The 23,439-nt window shown below is 36.2% G+C and overlaps 1 protein-coding gene across 1 annotated transcript in view; it reads left to right on the top strand.

The window, feature by feature from the left end:
* Positions 1–23,439, top strand: part of LOC102500653 (MAM domain-containing glycosylphosphatidylinositol anchor protein 2) — a 550,208-nt gene that overhangs the window by 457,785 nt on the left and 68,984 nt on the right. The window contains exon 11 of the mRNA XM_027776806.1: positions 12,555–12,703. The gene's annotated coding sequence lies outside the window, so the exon portion shown is untranslated. The remainder of the gene's footprint in view (positions 1–12,554; positions 12,704–23,439) is intronic.

A 23,439-nucleotide genomic window follows, 5' to 3' on the forward strand; every position in this document is an offset into this window, starting at 1 on the left:
GTTATGAAGACTTTGTTAGTATGAAATGATAAACATGAAATTAAATGTTTTTAGAATAAACTAATGAGTACAGACAATGGATGATCTTAGAATCTGTAAATGAAAGAGAGGAAAGAAAAATTGAGTGGTCAAGTCTTCCTTTTATAAATTAATTTAGTTAGAAGTCCTGTAAAGTGTGTTTTCAGCTTTGTCTGGCATATTTCATTTATAAAAATGCTTTAGACATGTTAATACTGATATAACAGTTCATAAAGTAAATTAATACATTTATTGAAACTCTTGTCCTAAGGACTGGCTTTTTTTTAATCATAAAATGTATTATTTTGAGAGACCAGCAGAGAGCACCGCTGGTCTCCCGCATGGCTGACCACAGTTCCAGTCCCAGACCCAACAGCTTCAAACTCGCTCCAGGTACATGTATGTGCATGCCCAAAATCTTAAGAGGAGAATAGAGGAAAAGGGATAGCAGTGTGGGCATTCCCTCTGGAAAGTGATTTCTCACTTTCTGTTTCTTCCTCTCTCTCTCTCTCTCTGGCAAGCATACATGCACTATAACAAAAATCTCTCTTAAAAAATCGCTATTTTGAGCTTTTCAGATTGAAAATAGAAACAATAATGACACAGAATTCAATGTGCTATGTGTGTGTGTGTAATTATTCATGATAGACTGTGTGTACACACATGTGAGAATGAGGGACAGAGAGAGAGAGATGAATGCCCTACACAGGGTTTGATCATGCTGCAATCCTCTTTCTCCAGTCCTCCCCACCGTCAGAGTTTGGGCACTAGCACATGCCCAGCAGAATTTAGGCAGACTGGGCTAGGGATTTGATCTTCCATTGCCATGCTGGCTTCTCTTGAGTGGTGCATTACCACTGTGCCATGTAGCTGGCCCACAGAATGTTTTAAATAAGATCATTATGGAGAGTGAGAAACTCATTTCTTATTCAGTTTTATTTCAAAAACTCATAAGAGAAATCATAACGTTGTAACCAAAATAATAGGATCTTTCTTTTTGGAGTTGTGTTTTTTTGGTTGGTTTGTTTGTTTTGCTATAAAGCATGTGCACTCATCAGAAAGACAGAGAGAGACAGACAGGAAGGGATGAATCTGCCCTTGCCCTAGGGCGGATGGCCATGCCACAATCCCTTCTCCTCCATTTTCCTCTCAGGATCTTGGGCACGCATGCACATGCGCCTGGCGTGAGTTTAAGCCACTGGGTCTGGGGCTCAAACTGCGGTCGACTACATGGGAGTCCAGTGACATAACCATTAAGCCAACTGCTGGTCCCGAAAACAATAGGATCTTACACCTGAGCTGACTTTTTTTATAAAAATCAAAGTGGTTTGTAATGACTCACAATATTGTCGATAGATGTGTTATTTAAATAATCAATAAATTTGCTCATTAATAATTCAAATTCTTAGGAAGCTCTTGAGAGCTAAAGTGTGTTCACTGGGCACTCAGCCTTAGTGTATAATGCATAGCTCCAGCTCCAGCAGAAGAAAACGAATTCATGTAAGGGATAAATAAAAAGTTATGTTGCAGTATTAAAATAATGTTGTAACAATGACTAGTCATGTAAAGTATGTTGGCTGACTCTAAATGGTAAGACACTATATAAATAAACAATTCTTTTTTTCTTTCAGGCACAGAAAGACTTTAAATGATTTAATTGGGTTATAAATTGTTACATGCACAATGTAACACTTTTTAAAAATAAACTCTAGGGGTCAGCACTTGGCATAATGACTATGTCTCTGGACTCCCATGTAGTTGACTGCAGTTCGAGTACCACACCTGGTGACTTAAATTGATGCCAGTTGTGTGTGTGTGTGTGCCCAAGATCCCGAGAGGAGAATGGAGGAGAAGGGATTGTGGCGTAGTCATCCCCCGTGGGGGGTGATTTCTTGCTTTCTGTTTCTCTGTCTCTCTCTGTCTTTCTGACAAGCGCATGCACCTATAGCAAAAACCTCTCCAAAAAAAAAAAACAAAAACAAAAAAAGAAAGAAAGAAAAAGAAAAAGAAAAAAACTCTAAACAATCTTTTTTTTAAAATTTTTTTTTTTAAGAGAGAGATTTTTGCCATAGAGCATATATACTTTCCAGAGAGACAGAGAGATAGAAACAAGAAATCACCCCCAGGGGGATGGCCATGCCACAGTCTCTTCTCCTTTTGGGATTTGGGGCTCACATGCATACACGCCCTGCCTGAGTTTCAAGCCTCTCAGTCTGGGACTTGGATCACACTCAGCCATGTGGGAGTCCAGCGACATAACCATTACTCTATCTGCTGGTCCCACTCTACATAATCTTTAACTGACAGATGGCATTGCCGTCATGGTTGTGTTATTTAGTTGTTATGTTTTTTATTTCCTGCATACTGTCAAGCTTAGTGAAATGCCAAGGAAAAATAACAAAGAAAACGTTTGTTTATTTGGGTCAATGTTGAGAATATTTTCTTGGGTGTCATGGTTCACCTTGCTCTAAATACGTGCACCAAGGTCTTACAGATTTCAGGATGACTTTAAAGGTAAAAGTTATGAATAGAGAAAATTACATCATGGCTTTGGAATCAATAAGGTGGAAAAACTGATGCCACCCTTGTTATTGGCATCATTGTTGGCAATATTGCTGTTATTGGTTGGACAGGCAGTTTTTGGCTAGGTGTCCTTGCAGAAATGGTTCTTGTGCCATTTCTTGTTATCAGACATACTCCTATGAGAACAATTCCCTTTATAGCCTTCCCCAGCTCAGTTAAGATTCAACACAGTTAACACAAATAACTTGATTTGGATTCTGACAGTTTTCAAAATACGCATTATTATAAACTCTTGATGACATCCCATTTTATGGCTGTTGTGAAATGCACCATACTTCTAAAATACCGTTTACATCAGAGCAATGCATTTAAGTACTGCTTACATGTTCTATTCATACATATTTAAATTCTTTTCTTTATATTAATTTACTACCTCTCAAGTCAAATGAGAATTGGTAGAATCTATCAAATTGGCAATAATTCCTCTGTTACTTTTAATGTGATAAGGCTTAATATTAAATATCACAGAACAGAGGACCAGAAGGTGGCAGGGTGGTTAAGGAGCTAAAATTTCACACAGCCAACCACAGTTGAGTCCCAAACTTGGTGACTTGAAAATCATGCTGAGTGCATGGGCACAAGTGCCCACAATCCCAGGAGGGGAGTGGAGAAGGGGTGCTGCGTGGCTTTCCTTTAGGGGGCTGATTTCTTACTGTACCTCTTGCTCTCCTTTTGCCATAGCCACATACCCTCTGCCTAAAAAACAAAAACTAAACTAAAATAAAATAAAATAAAAATCATCAAACTAAATGTTAAATATAGCTAACAGAGATGAGTATATTGTTTCTTTTTAAGAATTTTTCTTTGACTTCACAGAATTAAACCTTTTTGCATCAAAGTACCCTTTGTGCCCCCAATTTCATGCACTTTTACATGACTTTATATAAAAAACTTTCTTTCAGAAATATAGGACCCCAAGGGGTACTAAAACTCTTCACTCCTCTTCCAGGGTGAGATGTATGAAGTTATTTTTTGTCCAGTTAGAGCTTCTGGTGTCCACTCAGTTTCTGAAGATTAAAAATTTAGGAGTCTACCTTCCTTGTTCAGAGATGGAGTACAAACAGTTGCCTATCTGCAAACACTTTTTACTTCACTTTTTCTTCCCTCCCAGATCACATCTGTTTGTAGATTTTATCTTTTTACTGGTTTCCTTCCTAGGGTTTCTTATACATTCAATTCCTTTTTTCCTTTCCCATCAATTATTGTTGTTTATGCTGTTTCCCTGATTAAAAATACAAGAGAACCCCCATTTCTGTAGAAGCATGTCTTTTCTCATTTTTTGTCATTTTTTTCTTTTTTGTTGCCTTCTGTTCTTTTAATATGACTCAAGGTTTATCAATTTGAAGAGGAAGTAATTCTTCTTCCAATAATCCCATGTTCTTTCTTCTGCTCTGTGGAGGAACAACCAAGAGCTGGATTAATTTTTATTGTATATTATCCCTAAGATTGTAATGACTAGGTCTTTGCCAATCTATTTACCTAAGTGTTGTATTAGTCTGGCTCCAAAATCACTTGACTGTGTTGGTTAGATTCTACTAAAAATATATGCAGACAGAAAAATTGTGATTTTTTAAGACTTTTAGAAGTTTTGTTTTTGTTTTTGTTTTGTTTTGTTTTTATCCGTGTTTAAGATTGTTTTAGGTTGGCTATGGGTCTTAGTACTACTCATGTTGTATTAATCAAAACACATTTGAGAAGTTTTGATTTAGGTTTTTATTATTTCTGATATTTGTGCAACTATCTCTTACTGAAATGTATTACTACCCTTTAGTTCTCATTGACTTCTTTGCTATCAGTGAGTTCTTTTCACACTGGGAGATGAAGATCAGTGGACCCAGTATAAAATCTGTACTCCCACTTAAGTGAATGCTGGTTAAAATCATTCCCGAATAGCTGGACTCTGCGGTAAATAATCAGCATCTTCTCATATCAAACAAGAGGCTTCCCCAGTTAGCACAGACTTATTCTTCTGGTCTTAAGCAAGTGCATTGTGTTAACCGTGGTGATGAGAGCTAACGATGCCATGTCTGTTCTTCAGATGTACAGTCTAGGTGGGCAGGTGGGTGCTGCACTTTTTAACTCTACAAAGTCTTGTGGTAGTTTGAACTATTACCTATGATATATTCATTTTTTTTCCTCCACCTAAACTCAAGTTCTATTTCTTCTCTTCTTTAGCCCTCCATAAGCCACCTTTGTCTCTCTGAGGAATCTCTTTTCATTTATGATAAAAAATATCAGACATTTCTCCCATGAAGCCTATTTCTGATCCTGATAGACAATATTAATTATTCCTTCACAGAAAGCCCTATGGTGTTTGTTTACAATTCTCCATTGTATAACTTCAATCATTTTCAGCATACCCATTTGTAAATTCTGTTTTATCATTCCATTATCAACAATTCTGCTGTTTATTGGCCTTCTTAGTCATACACAGAGATATTTTCTCGTATGCATACGAGATTAGATTTTAAGTATATTCACTGGAATTTAGATGAATTAAATGTAGGGAAATTATCTGCACTCTAATTTGGGAGCATTAATTTGATGTGGGGAAATTATCTGCACTCTAATTTGGGAGCATGCCTTTAAGTCTAATTTGGTATTGGCTCCTAAGCATCCCAGTGGGATCAATAAACAAGGATTTATTTTTGTATGCTCACTTAAATATTTTCATTATCTTCCTGTACTAGTGAGAAAATGTTTTTTCCCTGGTATACCCTAAATTTGAAGTTATAGCTTTCACTGATTTTAGTCATATATGGTGGCCTCATTTCCAATTTTTCATTTTACCCTACCCCATTAATTCTCCTCAGCCTTAAAATCCAGGTCCCAAGGATACAAAGACCAGAAATAGTCTGGTTTTCTTCCCAAACTCTTGACCCTTGGGGAATTACCTTTCTTGCTTGCAAGCTTAGGTATATATCTAAAAAGATGTTTGTATAATTTAACTAAATGCTTCTAGGTAAAACTTAGATAATGGTCTTTTATAAGTTACTTTATTATACCAACAAATATGCTAGAGTGAGATGTTTGTCTTAATTTCTCTTTTTATATCATACAGTTTGAGATAAAATGGACTTGATTTTATTTATCTGGATTTTGTCAGCACCTCCTGGGAAAGTGACATATGAAGCAAAAAAGTAATACATATCCTCATGTATGGAATAAATAATTTTAAATGCAAATATAACTATATTCCTATATTCCCATATTCCTACAGCATATTTTCCAGAAGATAAATTGCTTTCGAAAAGTAGCTGGGCTGACCCTTAGCATAGCAATTAAGTGCCATCTGTAGGGAACTGGGTTGAACAAGGCCGACCAAGTTCAAATCCCACCTTGGGACTTGAAAAACACACCAGGTACATGTGCTTACATGCCCAAGATCCAGATGGAATGGGTAAATGGAGGAAGAAGAAGTATAGCATGACCATGCCCCTTGAGAGGTGCTTTCTCCTCTCTCTGGCAAGAACACATGTTCTCTAGCAACTGGAAGAAAGAAAAGCCACAGATGGAGTCTTAACTGTTATTATACACTTTCTTTTTTGTTTTTGTTACAAAGATCAGATTGACTTTACTAAAACCAATTCACTTGACCCAGATCTTAAGTGTTGTTTATGTGAATGATGCTTATTTTATGTTTAAGCTTTATGCATGAAATTGTATTTTGAAAGTTCAGGTTAATCATTTTTCAAAAGCATTCTATGAAACAGAGCACCTGAAAAAAACCTTTAAAAAAATGAGATTTTTGCTATTGGGAACATGTGCTCTCTGGAGAGATAAGAGAGAGACAGAGACAAGAAAGTGAGAAGTCACCCCCCTAGAGGGATAGCCACACCACAATCCCTCCCCCCCATACTCCTCTCAGGATTTTGGGCATGCACACAGATACCTGCCATGTTTCAATCCACTGAGTCTGGGACTCAAACCATGGTTGCTATGTGTGAGTCAGGCAACATAACCATTATACCAACTGCTGGTTCCTGAAACTTTTTTTTTTTTTAAGGTTTTTGCCATAAGGAACATGAGCTCTTCGAAGAGAGATAGAGAGAAGGAAAATGAGTAATCACCCCTCAGGTGGATGGCCACACTGATCTCTTTTCCTCCATTCTCCTCTCAGGAGTTTGGACACACAAGCACATATGCCTGGCCTGATTTTCAAGCTGCAGGGTCCAGGATTTGAACCATAGTCAACCATGTGGGACTCTAGCACCTTAACCACCATGCCAATATCTTGCTCCTGAAATAACTGTATTTTTTAAAAAATGTATTCATTTCCTTCATGAGAGAGAGCAAGAGGGGCATGCTCAACAGGGTCTTCATGTAACTATAATCCCATCAGCCCTGCAGCCAGCCCAAATCATGAATGTGCCCCTGGGCATGCCCAGTGTGCTCACATGGACCAGGGGCATAAACTCAAACTTTACAACTTGGCTTTCAGCCTCACACAGCTGCACCCCCTACTACCTGTGCCCCTGTGGCAGGGCCAGAATACCTGTATTTTAACATAAATTCTATGTAATGTTTTGAACAACACATTTTTTAATCTATATGTTTTAAGACCATTTTAAAATCTAATACCTGTGTATAATCATACATAATGAATCTAAAAATGATCTGCTAGTTTAGTGAGTGTAATTCTGGGCCAGTTAATCTGAAAAGATTTGAAATAGAGCAATATCATATAAAATAAAACTAGAATGTAAAAAAAAATAAAATATTTTTGGTTTGCTTGAAAAAACTGCTCGAAGTATAAAGTATGAATATGTGTGTGTGTATATATATGTGTGTGTGTATATATATTTTCTTTTTTAAAATTATCCAGAGGGTTTGTATACTCACTGGAGAGAGAAAAAGAGAGAGAAAGAAAGTGAGAAAGCACACTTCATGGGAGATGGTCAGGCTGCATACCTTTCTCATCCATTTCTCTCTCCTTTTGGAATTTTGGGCATATATGCACACATATCTGTTGTGCTTTTCAAACCACCACTGGGTTCAGGACTTGAACTGCTCAGTCAGCCATGAGGCATCCAACCACCTTAACCACTATGCCACCAGCTGACACTAAAGTTTTGGGTTATATTATGAGACATTGCAATAACTAACCTCTACCACATTTTTCCCTCCCTCCCTCTCTCTCTCTCTCTCTCTCTCTTGCTGTCTTTCCCCTCTCTCTTAAAGATCGGGGATATGTGAGCTTACCAGAGAGAATCAGAAAAATGCAGAGAGAGGGAGAGGAAGAAAGAAGCTTCCTTCTCCATTTCTTCATCTTGTTGAGATTTGGGGCATGCTAACATGAGTTTTTCAAGCCGCAGGGGCCAGGATTCGAGCTCTTGTTGGTCAGGTGGGATCTGGCTCCCATAATCACTAGGCTATGGAGCTGGTCCTAAAATATTTTCTACTCTAATAGTCCATTAAAAATTGTAAAATTTTGAACTTAGTGCAGACAAAAGAAGTATTTTATGAAATACATTGGAAAGTCTTTGTAAAGTCTACAATGAAATATAAAAATCATGGTGGAATTTTAGAGAATAATTTGACCTATTTAGAATATTTAAATGAGGGTTAGATTAGAACCTAATTTTTCACTACCTTGAAAGTAGGTTTTGGGACCAGCAGATGGTGTAATGGTTGCATTGCTGGACTCCCACATAGTCAACCATGGTTTGAATCCCAGGCCAGGGACTTAAAACTCATGCTGAGTGCATGTGTGTGCATGCCCAGGATCCTGAGAGAAGAATGAAGGAGAAGGGATTGAGGTATGACCATTCCCCCTGGGGGGGGTGGGTGCTGTCTTGCTTTCTGCCTCTCTGTCTCTCTTTGTCTCTCTGGTGAGTGCATGCACCCTATAGCAAAAATCTCTCCAGAAAAAACAGAAAGAAAGAAGTAGATCTTGATCTACTTCTTCATATTATTCTCAAGGTCATGAAGATCTTTTTATATCTTCAGAGTCAAACTGTTTCAGTAACCTAAAGAGAATTAATTTAGATAAACAATCTTCCTAGAATGATCACAATTTGCATTTCTGACACACAGCCAATTATCTCTGTCAGTCAAAAAAGAAAAAAAAAAAAAGCCAACTATACCAAGATACCTGCTTTCTGAAATGGTCACAATATGATTTTCTGTCCTCATTACATCTCCTTCAACCCAGCCCCCATATCTGAGCACTGTCAGTCCTGCCCTAGAGATCCTGGCTGTTGGAGTAGGAATTATGCTACAGGCCTCAGAGCAGGGAGCAGACCAAAGAGACATTTCAAGGGACTAAACTTAGTTCTGATGTCCTTTGTTATACAGACTTGGAAGTAATTTTAAGAAAGAAATTTCAGCCTCTGGGACCAGCAGTTAGTGTAATGGCTATGTTGCTGGACTCCCATGTAGTCAACCGCAGTTTGAGTCCTGAACCCGGTGGCTTAACTAACACCGGGTATATGTGCATGTGTACTCAAGATCCCAAGAGGAGAATGGAGGAGAAGGGATTACAGGATGGCCATCCCCCCAGGGGGGGGATGATTTCTTACTTTTTATCTCTCTGTTTCTCTCTGTCTGTCTGGCGAGCGCATGTGCCCTAAAAAACCTCTAAAAAAAAAAAAGAAAGAAAGAAAGAAAGAAAGAAAGAAAGAAAGAAAGAAAGAAAGAAAGAAAGAAAGAAAGAAAGAAAAAGAAAGAGAAATTTCAGCCTCTTAAAAGCATGCCTAAGCATATGGTCTATATTCCTTTGCATCAGACTAACCCAAGGTATTTGTAAACTATCTAGGTTCCTGGGCCCCCTCCTAAAGATGAATTTGCACTGATGCATAATAAATGTGGAGAAACATATTGCTATGTGCAGTAAACATAGGGCCTCTCAAGAAGAATACTTTTTAAATGTCATGAGGTAGTTTTGATTACCAGTTCCTCCATATTTAAACCATATTTATTCTAAATTAGTTAAGGTATCACATCCAACTTGACAATAGGCACATAGTACCCTGGCATTCAGGACTGGAGAGTACTTCAATGGACATTCGTGGGTAGCTATTCATCTCAGCTTTGCTAAATGCCTTTTTAGGTATTGACCAAACACGTCTAAAGAAAGAAAATTCATAGTCCACCTGTCCACATTGACAGGTCTTTGGAAGTGGTAGTACATATTCTTTTAAAAAGTAATCCACTGGTATTATCTTATTTCATAGCTCTGATAACATGTAGTCTAACTTTCTATGTGATAGATATTCAGCTCTCAGAAACTCTGCCCACTCTTGATGTTTTGTTTGTTTGAGAGAGATTTTTGCTATAGGGCACATACAATCGCTGGAGAACCACAGACAGACAGAGACAGAAAAGTGAGAAATCAACCCCTCCGCCAGGGGAGATGGTCATGGTGCAATTCCTTCCCCTCCAGTCTGCTCTCAGGATCTGGGGTATGTACTTACCAAGAGTCTGAAGTTGCTGGGTCCAGGATTCAAATCACAGTCAACTACGTGGTAGTCTAGCTACATAAACATTCCGCCATCTGCTGGCCCATGTTTGCCTGCTATTGAAAGATAACTTCTTTTTTCCACCTCCACCATGCTAGATAACCCCTAGCTGTGACTCTGTCCTCTCTTTGTTCTTTGAATGTACCTTTCATTTTATTAAGAATGAGTTACTCAAAACTGAATCTAATAACCCCGTGTCTCCTATTTGGTTGACAAAAGCAACCCCCACTCCCTTTCAAAAGGAAAAATCACAGATAAGTTCACCTCCCAATTCTGTTTCAAGAAGTTTGGTTTCAACTACAAGTTGTCAAGATTATTTTCAATCTTGATGCCATCATTGGTATAATTTTTCCACCTTTTATCTGGAAGATGATTTTGTTGTGAACATGATTTTGTGCTATCACTTAGCAATAAGTAAATATATTAAGATAAAAAAAGAAAAGGAAATGAATGTGATGGCTAATTTCTAGAAATTCCTTGTTTTCTAGAAACTCTATGTAAGATTCTTTTAATGAAGTTGATATACCATTTGCACTTCAGCCAAATGAATATTTATAGAACATTTTTAAAAATACACAGAATGTTGATGAAGGAGACTTTGTCAAATGTTACTAAAATTCAGATATTTAACTCATTGTATTTAATTTTCCTGTTAAACCTGTCAAAAATTATTTTCTATTCTTCTGATATTGTTGATAAAGCTCTCCAGGGTCATAGAGATTATCATTTCTATTCTTAGTGTTCAAAATTCATCTTTTAATTATCTGTTATAAATTTTTCTATACCTAGTCTTCTCCAACCCTTAGATGATGATGAAGAAATATGGGAAACATAGTAAGAGTATTTCCTGCAGACAGTGAAAAACCCAGGGAGACATTCAGTATGTAATCTTTTTTATTTCCAAGAGAAATTTTTGCTATAGGGCACATGTACTCGCTGGAGAGACAGAGAGAAAGAAAGTGAAAGACTCCCCCACCCCAGGAAGGATGGCCACTGCAATCCCTTTTCCTCCATTCTCCTCTCAGGATTTTGGGCACACATGCCATGTGCCCAGCATGAGTTTTAAGTTGCTGGGTCCAGGACTTGAACAACAGTTGACTACGTGGGAGTCCAGCAATGTAACTATTATGCTGTCTGGTGGTCCCTTAATCTAATTTTTAAAAACAACCAAAAAAAAGATACTTAATGAATGAGATAAACATACAACTTTTCAATATATGTGGAAAGACTTGCAAGTTTTTTTTTTTTTTTTTAATTTGCAAAGTCTGGGGGGATTTTTTTGTTGCTGTTGTTGTTTTCCAGAGGTTTTTGCTATAGGGTGTGTATGCTCACCAAAGAAATAGAGAAAGACAGAGAATAGGAAATCACCCCCCAGGAAGACTTGCAAGTTTTTTGAAAAGTCAGAAAGTGTTAGCTACTTTCCTGAGGATTGAGGCCATTCCTCCTCCATCATTGTATCCTTAGTGTCCAGGGCAGTCATGGCATTTAATAGGCTCTCACTACATGCTATAAAATTACTAAATAAATATGTTACTGGAAATTAAAAAAAAAATCTGTATTTCAGAACATCAGGAAGTTGGATTTGTAACACCAAGTTGTCTGCATACTCTTCAGTTGGCAATTGAAAGAAAAAAAACATGAGGTGGTTTATATATGCTGTGTACATTACATGCACTTAAAATCATTCCTTAAAACCCAAATAAAAGCTCCTCTTTTGTTGATCAGTTTGTTATTAAGTTATTATAATAAATATTGCTAAGTCAAGGTTATTGAACAAAATCACAGATAATACAAACATAAATTTTAACTTTCACTAATCTTTTTCAGAGTTGATCACTCTCTGTCACACTTCTTTGACCTCTCAGATACCACATATTTGGTTTCCCCTCTTCTTCAGCCTCTGTTCCATCTCAGGCCTTTCGTGTTCTTCTTTACTCCTCCCATAACTTAACCTTGGATTGCCCCAGTGCTCAGACTTTTGTCTTGTCTGTCCATTCATACTCTCTTGAGGATCTCATCGATTTCATGGCATTCAATTTTAATTCTATTTGTATGTCTAGTTCGAAAGATGATCTCCCCAGTCCTGACCTTCCCTGTATTCAAAACTAGTCTTAGAACATTGCATATTTGATGTCTCCATGTAGATCATTCAAATTATTCAAAGATGACTTTCTGACCTTCGCACCTCAGTTTGATTCTCCCATAGTTTTTCATTAAATGGAAATTGCGTTATTTCAGTCACTTAGGCCAAAAATCTTGGAGTCACTCTTGGTTGTTCTTTTCTTCTCATACTGTTCATTTGATCAACTAGGAAATCTTGCATCAATTCTTAAAACATACCCAAAAATCGGTTAGATTTCATTAATATGCCCTTTAAAATAGAAAAAAAAATGTTTATGGAACAAATACAGAAAATGATAGAAGGGCTAATGAACAGTACGTTTAAACTATAATATGTCATCGTTAAAATTTAAACACCATTTGTGTTTTCAGGAAAGGCCTATGCTCCAGAATTCTATTATGATACCTACAATCCTGTGTGGCAGAACAGACACCGTGTTTATTCCTACAGTCTGCAGTGGACACAAATGAACCCTGATGCAGTGGATCGGATTGTTGCATACCGGCTGGGGATAAGGCAGGTGAGAAAATTGTCGTCGTTTGTTTTTTTTTCTTTTTTTTCCTTGTGGCCTTCTGTGAGGACCTTGTTGCTGTAATTTTTATAATCATTTTGCATGAATCCTAGAATATATTTCCTATGTCAAAGATAATATTACTCTGTACAAACTATTCTGAAATCTTACAAATCTTTTAAATGAATCCATTTATTTTCCACTATGAAAACAGTGGCGTATTTTGGTTCCTTTGAAATTCTTCACCACTAGGTACACTAGAGAAATTACATGGTCTAATCCAATGAAGAGAACTTCATGGATTGCCTGTATTTACTAATACTGCATAAGCATTCATTTTGTTTCCTGAGAATTTGATCACAGATTTTTAACTTTTAGGATTCAAAGTACGTACAGAATATTTTTAAAGTTAGTTTAATATGTCAAAAGTATAGAAATATTTCAGTAAAATGAGAAGAAATAAGAAAACTATGGTATTTTCTGTATCTTCAGCTTCAGGTAGCTGATGATTATCGGTTATGTGGGGAAAAAATGGTATCTTCAGATGAACTACTATTAGACTCATTTTATCCTTTGTTGGTATAAATGATATATTTGAAATTTAAATCGAAGTTCTCTACATTACTTCCTGTTAGATGTTATATTATCTTGGTGACTGCTTCAGCATAACAAAACGTTTTTGAAGGCTTACTTGATTTCCACATAATCTATTATCTCTCCCTCACAACTTTGAGTGACACATGGATTTGCAAAGTGCTGTTCCACTTCCTTAACTTAATCACAGAATAACACTTTGAATTGAGATAGCAGACTGAGCATAGTTTGCTTGGAGGAAGATCGATCAATCCCCAACAATCCATTGAGCTATTCTATCATAAAAACATTGTTTTTCTATCTTGCTCACCAAGTTATAGTAAAAACCTGGTAAGTTACATCATTCAAATTAAGATGAAGTATACATTTAATATTTTTACCCTACCTATTTGAGAATCTCAAAAGAGTAGAAGAGCTTTCTCTAATGGCATTTGATAATCATCAGTGCTTTTCTGTGCGAGTGCTCCTAAGTCCTAACAGCAGCCTGCACTGGGTCCTTCAGGAAGTTTATGTCTTTATCTCTCATTTACATTGTCTCCTATGTTAAGCTGAATAAATCCCAAATCCATATCAAAATTGTTTGTTCTACTTCTAATTCGATCATTTTTCTTGATAAAGAAGACAAAACAATAACAATCACAAAAACACTCTGACATATTAGCAGTTCTTTCTCCATCAGTTTAATGGGCTTATCTATTTTTTAATGCTTTACACAACTAATATTTTTAAATCTTCCATATGTGGAGAATCTTAGAGAATTCTTGACTTTACACACCTCAGACTCTTTTTCAAGTCCTTATCAGATTGTTTGGTCATTCACAATCATCTTATACATGTGTGTTGGTTTGTTCATTTGTTTTTTGTTTGTTGTTTTAAACCTAAAAAACTAAGGACAAATTTCTCCTGGTTAAAATTAAAATTTTTTTAGATATCTTTTGTTCTTTTCTTTTTATAAGTTTATTTGCAATGACAGAGTCAGATTTTTAAGTTGTTTCTCACATTCTTCCTCCATTACATTTTCTTAGACTATCTGGACACCTTCCCATTGTTACCTGTCAAGCTGCCTGTTTTTAAGTCTGCAGAGTTTACTCAGCTCTGCTCATCCCCTCTCTTTACTCTAACATGCCTCAAATACCCGGCTCCCAACCTCTGTTGTATATTGCAAGTCAGAATCCTTCTCTGTAGATCGCATTTAACAGAAAAGTAATTTTCACTAAAGTCTTTGTACCCCCAAAATGGAAAATGTACTTTAGCGGACTTAGAGTTTCTCCCAAGAGAACATTTCCTCTAAATTTTTGTCTAACATGTTCATGGTCATAAAACTGGTATAAAACTCTCCAATATACAGTGACATACATTTCCTAGTCCATGTGGAGTTTCTCTGGAAGAAATTGGTTAGTAATTTTCTCCCACTCTGCTCCTTTAGAATAAATTGTGTAAGTGTGCATTGGTATGTAGAAATTTCTCTTTACTATGTTTTATTAAAATAATGAGACCCAGACATACCTGGCTTTCAGTTCTAGCCAATCTAGCTGCATCATTTCTTTAAGCTATAAATCCATGAACACGTTTCTGAGTGCAGCTAAGCCTCGGTCCCTATCCTGCAATTTGAAGATGATGATACCAATATGACAAGCTGACTGTGGGGTAGGATAAGTGCCCACTTATCCCAATGGTCAGATATTCTTGTGCAAAGCATAAACATTTGCAGAAACTCCTGTACTTTTTTTGCCAGGGTTCTGTACATAAAAAAATAAAAAGTACGTTCTAAGATCCTAACATGTCTACTACTTTTATTATTTAAATTTTATTTAGTATATTATGCATGCTAGGCCTACTTATTATTCTTAGCCATGATCTCCACAAAGTAACTTCTAAACATTTTTTCATTGTGTCTTATTTTTATTTCAAACCTCCATAAGATCCATTATCCTCCATAAGATCCATTTTGCTGATTCATATATTTCTCTTCTACTTTTAGTCTTAGTTTAAAGCCTTTCTGATCAGATCAGTGAGTCTGCCTGCTAATACTGTTATTTCCAGGTTTTGTGAGACACATGCTATTCACTAGAGGAACACAAATTTTTGATGTTATAAATCATGATTCAAAAACAAATCCTTTCCCTGACTCAATTGTCAAAGCTAACTCTTTAATCGCTGTTCTAGTCTGTTATGTTGCTAGTAACAGAAATACCTGAGGCTGAGTGATACATGAGGAAGAGAGGTCTGTTTGGCTCACAATTCTGGCAGTTGGAAAGTCCAAGACAATGGGGCTGGCATCAGGCTGGCCTCTGGTCCTGTATCACAGCATGAATGACAGAAGCAGAAAGAAGAGTAGGTACATGCAAAGAGAAGGGAGTGTGACCTGTAGGCACCATCTTATTTTTATAAAAATCTGCTCTTAATGAACCTAGCCCATTCCCTTTAGAGAAGAACTCCCTCTCTTCAGTGGGACAGCATTTTCTATTCATGCTGACAGTTCCTTGGTGATCTAAACACCTTCTGTTACAACCCCCTCTAAAAGGTCTCTCCACATCTCAACCGTATTACAGATTCCAGCACATAAATCTCTGGGAAGACAAGCCACACTGAAACCATAGGACTTGCCAACATCCTTTTCTGAGCTTCTTTGTTGTTAAGATTTTCTTCTATGTTTAGAAATAAGTATTCTTTTATAAATGGTTTTTATCACTGGTAATTATATTTAGATATTATATCTTGTCACTGGAGGAAAACTTTGATTTTGGGGGGATATCTCAACGAGAGTGTACAGTAAAGTGATGACAGAGAGAGCATAAAGAGAGGAAAAGCATCTACACGCTCCTCTTTTCCTCACTACCGTATTCTTCCTGCTCAACCATCGCATGAAAATCTTTACATGCAAAATTGCCTCAATGACATGTCCTTGAAGATCCATTTATACACAAAAGTTTAAGAGAACGGGACAAAGTCATTCTAGATACAATGACACAGTCCTTTTTAAAATTTAACCCTCTATTTAATAATAGGAAACAAAGGCATTAATGTAACCAAGTATAAATGTAACCAAGTATACAATTTTATATTATCCTAGAAATTTTAGACTCTTTCTTTCCCAGGTGTATACTTTTGGATAGGAACATTGTCTTAAGAAACAATCAATTACAATCAGTTAAAAAATTACTTTTAAATTATGACCTGATTGTCATCTTAATAGAGATTTTATATGTTATGTGCATATAGCCTTTTTCATCTACTAAATTGTTTCAGAATCTTGAATTAATGAGCTTCTGAAGAGTCAATGTAATTTGGATGATATTTAAGTGAACTGTTTTAGAATTGTGACATAAGCAACATAACTTTTAAAAAAATTAATTTTTCCTGTAATAATTAGTAGTTATGCCTTTGATTATGAGATTGAGTTTCCCTTCAGGGATTAGTAATTTGTGTAACATATTTTATGACTTTAAATCTTAGTATTTTAGGCCATATTTTATTTTAATTTTAAGCTTATAGATCAAAATAATTTCCTCTATTCATAAAATACCTAGACTATCTAGTATAAAATACCTTCCTATTTAATAACAAACATGAACTTAATTACACAATACATTTGTACATTAGGTAAAGTTTGTAAAATAAATTTGATCCTTTAAGTCTAATGGCAAATACAATTCTAAACAACCCTACTTTTTTTTTTAACCAAGTAACCTTTACAAATCTTATTACTTTTACTTAAGTAGGAATATAAAATCATTACTATCTTTTTTTTTTTTTCATTACTGTGTTTTAAACCCATAGCTGAATAGGATTGGTAAACTAGTATTTCTTTCAGCTTTCTTTAATATTAGCTGACTCTTATATTTAAATATGATAAAGAAAATTGTCACAGAATTTAAGTATTGACTTATATACTTTTCTTACAAAATGCTTCAGTGATTATAGGAAAAAATATTGAAATTCTGGAGTTAAGAGTTTTAAGAAAGTTAAAAAGAGAACAAAGATATCATGTGAAAGTAATAAATTAATTTGTAGAAGAAACTTTAAAATTTTAATGTACTTAAGTTATACATTTTAGGCTCAGCTAAGCACTTGTTTAAGCTCTTTAGACAGCTACTAGCCTCTAATTATTTGCTTCATTTGTTGCTTAACAGGAAAGAGGAAAAGGTTATTTGGCTGTCTACTTTACTTGGTATCTAAGGGAATTTTAAAACTGTCTCCAAGTTTTCCCGTTACACGGAACAACATAAACATCATTTGACTCTGTCTGTAACATACATAATTATAGCTGTTAATAATAAATAATTCATACTTTTTATATTCTGCCATAAAAATACATAATGAGTGTGACTTTTTGACTTTGAGCTTCCAAAAGTAGGATAATTTAATGAAGAAAGTAGCTTTTTTGCCTTTGTTTTGCTGTCTTGAGCCATAGTGTATTAAAATGCTTAGAATTATCATACTCATTTGTTCACCCAATACTGCAATAGTCTACTGCTATTTATTAAAGGCTTAATGCTATAGGACAGTCTACAGAGTGACAGGGTAAAATAGAAGTAAAATTGGATGTCAATTAAATCAACAACTATATGTGTTTGACTTCAGTCAAACAGATATAAACAGATCTTATTGAGAGACCTGTTTAGAGAACTCATTTAACATAGACATTTTATGCTGGTCCAAGGATATTTGTAAAGATTTTATAGATAATCCAGATTGTATAATCTTAAATCATGAATGAAATGGTAAGTTCTTTAATGAAATAACATCATACTGAATATATTGGCTAATATTACAGCAGAGACAGTGACCACAGTAGGGTATATGTTTGAGATATGGATCAATGATTTAGATTAGAATAGTCAACAGAGAGAGAAAGAAAAATTAAATTAAGAAAATACTGAAATGAACTTAACTAGAATATTGATTTAATTTTGAGGAAAAAATTTGAAGAGGACAGTGAATTTAGTATTCTTTATTACTCACTTCAATCTCTTCAGTAGTGTTCTTGAAGCCATAAAACATGTAGAGATGAGAGAGGGAGCCAGTGATAGAGAGGAATGTAGAGAAATCATTTTGTAAATAGTACTGGAAAAGAAAGATACTTTATAAGCCAATAGGTAAGAAATGATGATAGCTCCATCTTCCTAATGAAGAATGCTGTGCCTATCTGCTTCATTACTGTAAATACTAACTTCTCATGTATCTATTAGGAGAAATAAATAAATACATGGTATGTTTGAGAGACCTTGGTGAGGTATGGGCCTTTTATTGCTTAAGAAAGCTGTGTAAGGGGACCAGCAGTTAGCGTAATGGCTATGTTGCTGGACTCCCACGTAGTCGACCGTGGTTCACGTCCCGGACCCGGTGGCTTAAAACTCACACTGGGCATGTGTGCATGCATGCCCAAGATCCCGAGAGGAGAACGGAGGAGAAGGGATTGCGGCGTGGCCATCCCCCTGGGGGGGTGATTTCTTGCTTTCTGTCTCTCTCTGTCTGGCGAGCGCACGGACCCTATAGCGAAAACCTCTCAAAAAAATAAAAAATTTGGGGACCAGCAGCTGGCATGGTGGGTAAGGTGCTGGACATGCCCACATGGCCGACCAGGGTTCAAGTCTTGAATCTGGTGGCTTTGCTTTCCACTTCCTCTCTCTCTCACTCTCTACCTCTGTCTCTCTCTGGTTAAATTAAAAACTAAATGAATGGATAAATTAAATAAAATAAATAATTTAAAAAATAATTATCAAAATAAAATAAAAAATAAAAAAATTGAGGGGCCAGCAGTTAGCGTAATGGCTATGTCGCTGGACTCCCATGTAGTCCACCACAGTTCGAGTCCCAGACCCAGTGACTTAAACTCATGCCAGACGCCTGTGCGTGTGTGCCCAAGATCCCAAGAAAAGAATGGAGGAGAAGGGATTGCAGCGTAGCCACCCCCTCGGGGGGTGACTTCTCGCTTTCTGTCTTTCTGTCTCTCTCTGTCTGGCAAGCACATGCGCCCTATAGCAAAAACCTCTCCAAAAAATTAAAAAATTAAAAAATTTAAAAAAAATTTTTAAAATATTTAAAAAGAAAAAAAGAAAGTTGTGTAAAATGAGAGTACCTTAGCTTGGAAAATTCTAAGCAATTTCTGAAAAATTTCTTTTGGTCTGTGGTCCTTGTTAAAATTTCATTCTGTCCAGTAGTACTGCTAAGGGAACTTCATTAGAATTTTCTTTTCCTTAATCCTGAATGTGGTGGAAAATGAGAAACTTTTGGAGTAAAGGACAATTCTATTTTTGACAGAAATAGATATTAAGTCAAAGTGTGCAAGTATGCTCATACTTTCTAACTTGGATTTATTGAGTTTGAATGATAGAAAAACATGAAATAAACAAAGGTGTCCTATTAAGAACATAATCAAGAGTTTTTACAGAAGAGTGTAGATGTGCGTGGATGTAGGTGTGAGGGAGGTATTACCTGTAATTAAAAAATGTTTTAAATGTAAAAAATGTCCTGCATTTTTTAAGTGCCTGAGAATAACAAACTAATGTTGCTCTTTTATTTGAAGAATTAAGTTTAGAGAGTAATAGAACAAAGATCATAGATGGGCTTAATAATATTCCAAGGTCAACTGATTGCAAGCCTAAGTAAAGTGGCCTGAATAATCCTAGCTGTACACTTGACTCAATACTTTATGAGAGAAGGGAAGACTGACTGATATATTTTCTTTGATGAAAGAACACTTCTTAAATATCTAAACTGTTTTCTTTACAGACTGTAAATGCATGGTTATTATGAATTCCAAGACTTTCTTTGATCTTAGGCAAAGAAACTATTCAATGACGAATAGATACATGTTCAGTGTCTTATATAGCTAGGAGTGTAGAATTTAGTGGAAAAATATTCAATCAAATACTTTTAAGGAAAAAAAACGAATTTCTTCTGAAATGGAATGGCATTTGGATTACTAGCTACTATTTTCTTTTTTTCTAGGCAGAGGCACTATACAAAGTTGTTTGATTAAAAATTTATGTATGGGGACCAGCAGTTAGCATAATGGCTATGTCACTGGACTCGTATGTAGTTGACCATGGTTAGAGTCCCAGACCCGGTGGCTTAAACTCACGCCGGGCATGTGTGCGTGTGTGCCCATGATCCTGAGAGGAGAATGGAGAAGGGATTGCGGCATGGCCAAACTCCATGGGGGGGTGATTTCCCACTTTCTGTCTCTCTGTCGCTGTCTTTCTGGCAAGCGCACATGCCCTATAGCAAAAGACCTCTCCAAAAGCAAAAAAAAAATGTACGTATGGATTTAAAGTAAAATTTGCATTTCTCTACTATGTCTATTAATACATTGAACATATTGTTTTCTTTATTTCATAGCAGAATATCTCAAACTTGAAAAGTTTCAGAATTGCCCATTTGAGTTTGGTAAAATCATTGCTGGGTGCCACGGCTATGTTGCTGATTTGCTGGATCTGGGGTAGGGCCCAACTGTTTGTATTTTTCACAGTTTCCTGATCCTTATACAACTGGTTTGTGGCCATGTTTTGAGAACCATTGTTTTACTTTGCCAAACTATCATGAAAAGACTGAGCTAGTAATCAGTTTGTATCTCTTAGCTTTTTCATATACTGTACTAACATTTAGTGTAAATTAATGTTATATAATCTTAGTATAAAAGAACAGTACTGTAAATACTGTTCAAGCACTCTATTTGGCATATGGTGCTCAGTAAACCCTTTGTGGAATAAATGAATTTGAAATCTATTCCTGGGTGATGAGCAAATAATTTTCTTGTTTGTTTAAGAAAGATTTTTGGGGGAACCAGCAGTTAGCATAATGGCTATGTCGCTGGACTCCCACGTGGTCGACCGTGGTTCACGTCCTGGACCCTGTGGCTTAAAATTCACACTGGGCGCGTGTGCATGCGTGCCCAAGATCCCGAGAGGAGAATGGAGGAGAAGGGATTGCGGCGTGACCATCCCCCCTGGGGGGTGATTTCTTGCTTTCTGTCTCTGTCTGTCTGTCTGGCGAGCGCACGTGCCCTATAGCGAAAACCTCTCCAAAAAAAAAAAAAAGAGAAAGACTTTTTGCTGTAGGGCACATGAACTCGCTGGAGATGCAGAGAGAGAGAGAGAGTGAGAAACCACTCCCAGGGGGATGGCCAAGCCACAATCCTTTTTCCATTCTTCTTTTGTGATTTTGGGTGTGCACACACACGTGCCCAACATTAGTTTCAAGTTGCCAGATATGGGACTCGGACCACTCAACCATGTGTGAGTCCAGCGTCCTAACCACTACACCACCAGCTGGCCCGTATTAGTGAGTTCTTACCAGAGGTAAATCTATTTGTTATGTCTGGATTGGTGCATTTCCAATATTAATGATCATTAAAACATCAAGTACAAAAGTTAACCTAGTAGACTGAGAACTTAAACAAATACAAATATTTTCTTTATTTCTTCTAGACAAGGTATAAACATTTCCTTAGGTGTATGTTCTTATGTATTTCTGTGAGTTATTTACAAGGAACCTATCAATGAGGTATTAAAAGTTACTTTGTTATATATGTGAACTAAAGTTTTCATTTGGTAGTTTCCTGATGACTAATTCAATGTTTCACTAAGGAGTGTGGGGTTTGGGTACTAAGCAATGTGACGTTTCGAACACTGTTACAACTCCTAAGTGATCATTCTTTCAAATTTAAAGAAGAATGGATGATAGTCACCTGAATTGTCTTTAATTTTTTTTTGTCATTTCCAATTCTTTTAATTATAAATTACTCTGAGTTTGGCTTTATAATGTTAAGTTGTATTTAAGTTTTTAAATTTATCCTTAAATGTGGAGTCATCCCATCCATAAATATTTAACTCAAATACCTGGAACACTATTTATCTTTGAATAGTAAAAATTGAACATGAAGATTTTAATAAATTGCACAGCAACCACTGCTGTACAGTTGCTTCCTGCTTGATAATGGGTTGCTATGTTTCCAAGTTGTTCTGGTTTTTCAAGTTTAAACAAGATAAAGTGGCTTCAGTGTACTTCAAGTTTTAGATCCCATTGTGGGCAAGATAGAAGCAATAAGATAGAAATTTGAAAGTTAAAATGTGACTATTATAGGCATTACTTAACCCCTCACTCCTATAAGTTTACCTGCACATCCATCTGGTACACTGGGACACAAGCCAGACCTTCCCATAAGCTTCCAGCATTGCCTGGCACTTCCCTACTGCCCGTGTCACTGCACCTGGGCTTAGGCATTTCCTATTTTTAATAGTTTTGCTTTCAGTATATGCGTCATACAATGATACTGTTTTGGGTACTTAACGTATGTTACCTTTTTAATTCATAAAATAACACAATTGTGTCAGGTGCTGTTATTCCTTCTATATGACCAGCAAAGGAATGAAGGGATTAAATAACTTACCCAAGATCACAGAGTTAAGTAAAAGATGAAGTGGAATTTGAACTGATGCTATCTGGCTTGGAGTCTGACAAACATAATTCAGCTGAATACTGTCTGAGCCTGTGTCTTTAACTTTTTCTACTTTTTTCAATAAGACTTTGCCATTTTTTTCTAACTTATCTTGTGGTTATTGCCCATTGAGGTTTTCTACGTTTTTGGTATCATCTTTAGTTGCTATCCATATTTTAAATGATACACTTTTATATCTATAAATATATACTCATATAGTTGAATATTATATTTTTGTTAATTTAATTTTTTTTATATTTCTGGCCACTGCTACCTCTCTACCCCTAATGTATATTTTTTGTATAAGACTTCTGTTTTTATGTATATTTTCCTCGATATATTATCTTATAAATCACTCACTTATGGTATGATATTAATGTCTCAGTTTTTGCTTTTTCCTGATGATAAGTTAGGAAAAAATAATATAAGTTAAGGCAGTTAGATACCACATGGCTGACTGTAGTTTGAATCACAGACTTGGCGTTCTTGATAAAGACACCAGGCGCGTATGCATGCATTCCCAAAGTCCAGAGAAGAGGGTCATCAGGTGGTGTGGAGATTAAGGCACTGAATCCCACATGGCCAACTGCATGATTTAAGCCTTGGACTCCGTGACTTGGAAATCACACTGGGAACAGGCGTATGTGTCCAAATGCTTGAGACTGGAGAAGGAGAAATTGCGGCATTTCCATCTCCCTTTGCAGGGAGC

Source organism: Tupaia chinensis, unplaced genomic scaffold (assembly GCF_000334495.1).
Source record: "Tupaia chinensis unplaced genomic scaffold, TupChi_1.0 Scaffold138126_1, whole genome shotgun sequence".
Taxonomy (NCBI): Eukaryota; Metazoa; Chordata; class Mammalia; order Scandentia; family Tupaiidae; genus Tupaia; species Tupaia belangeri.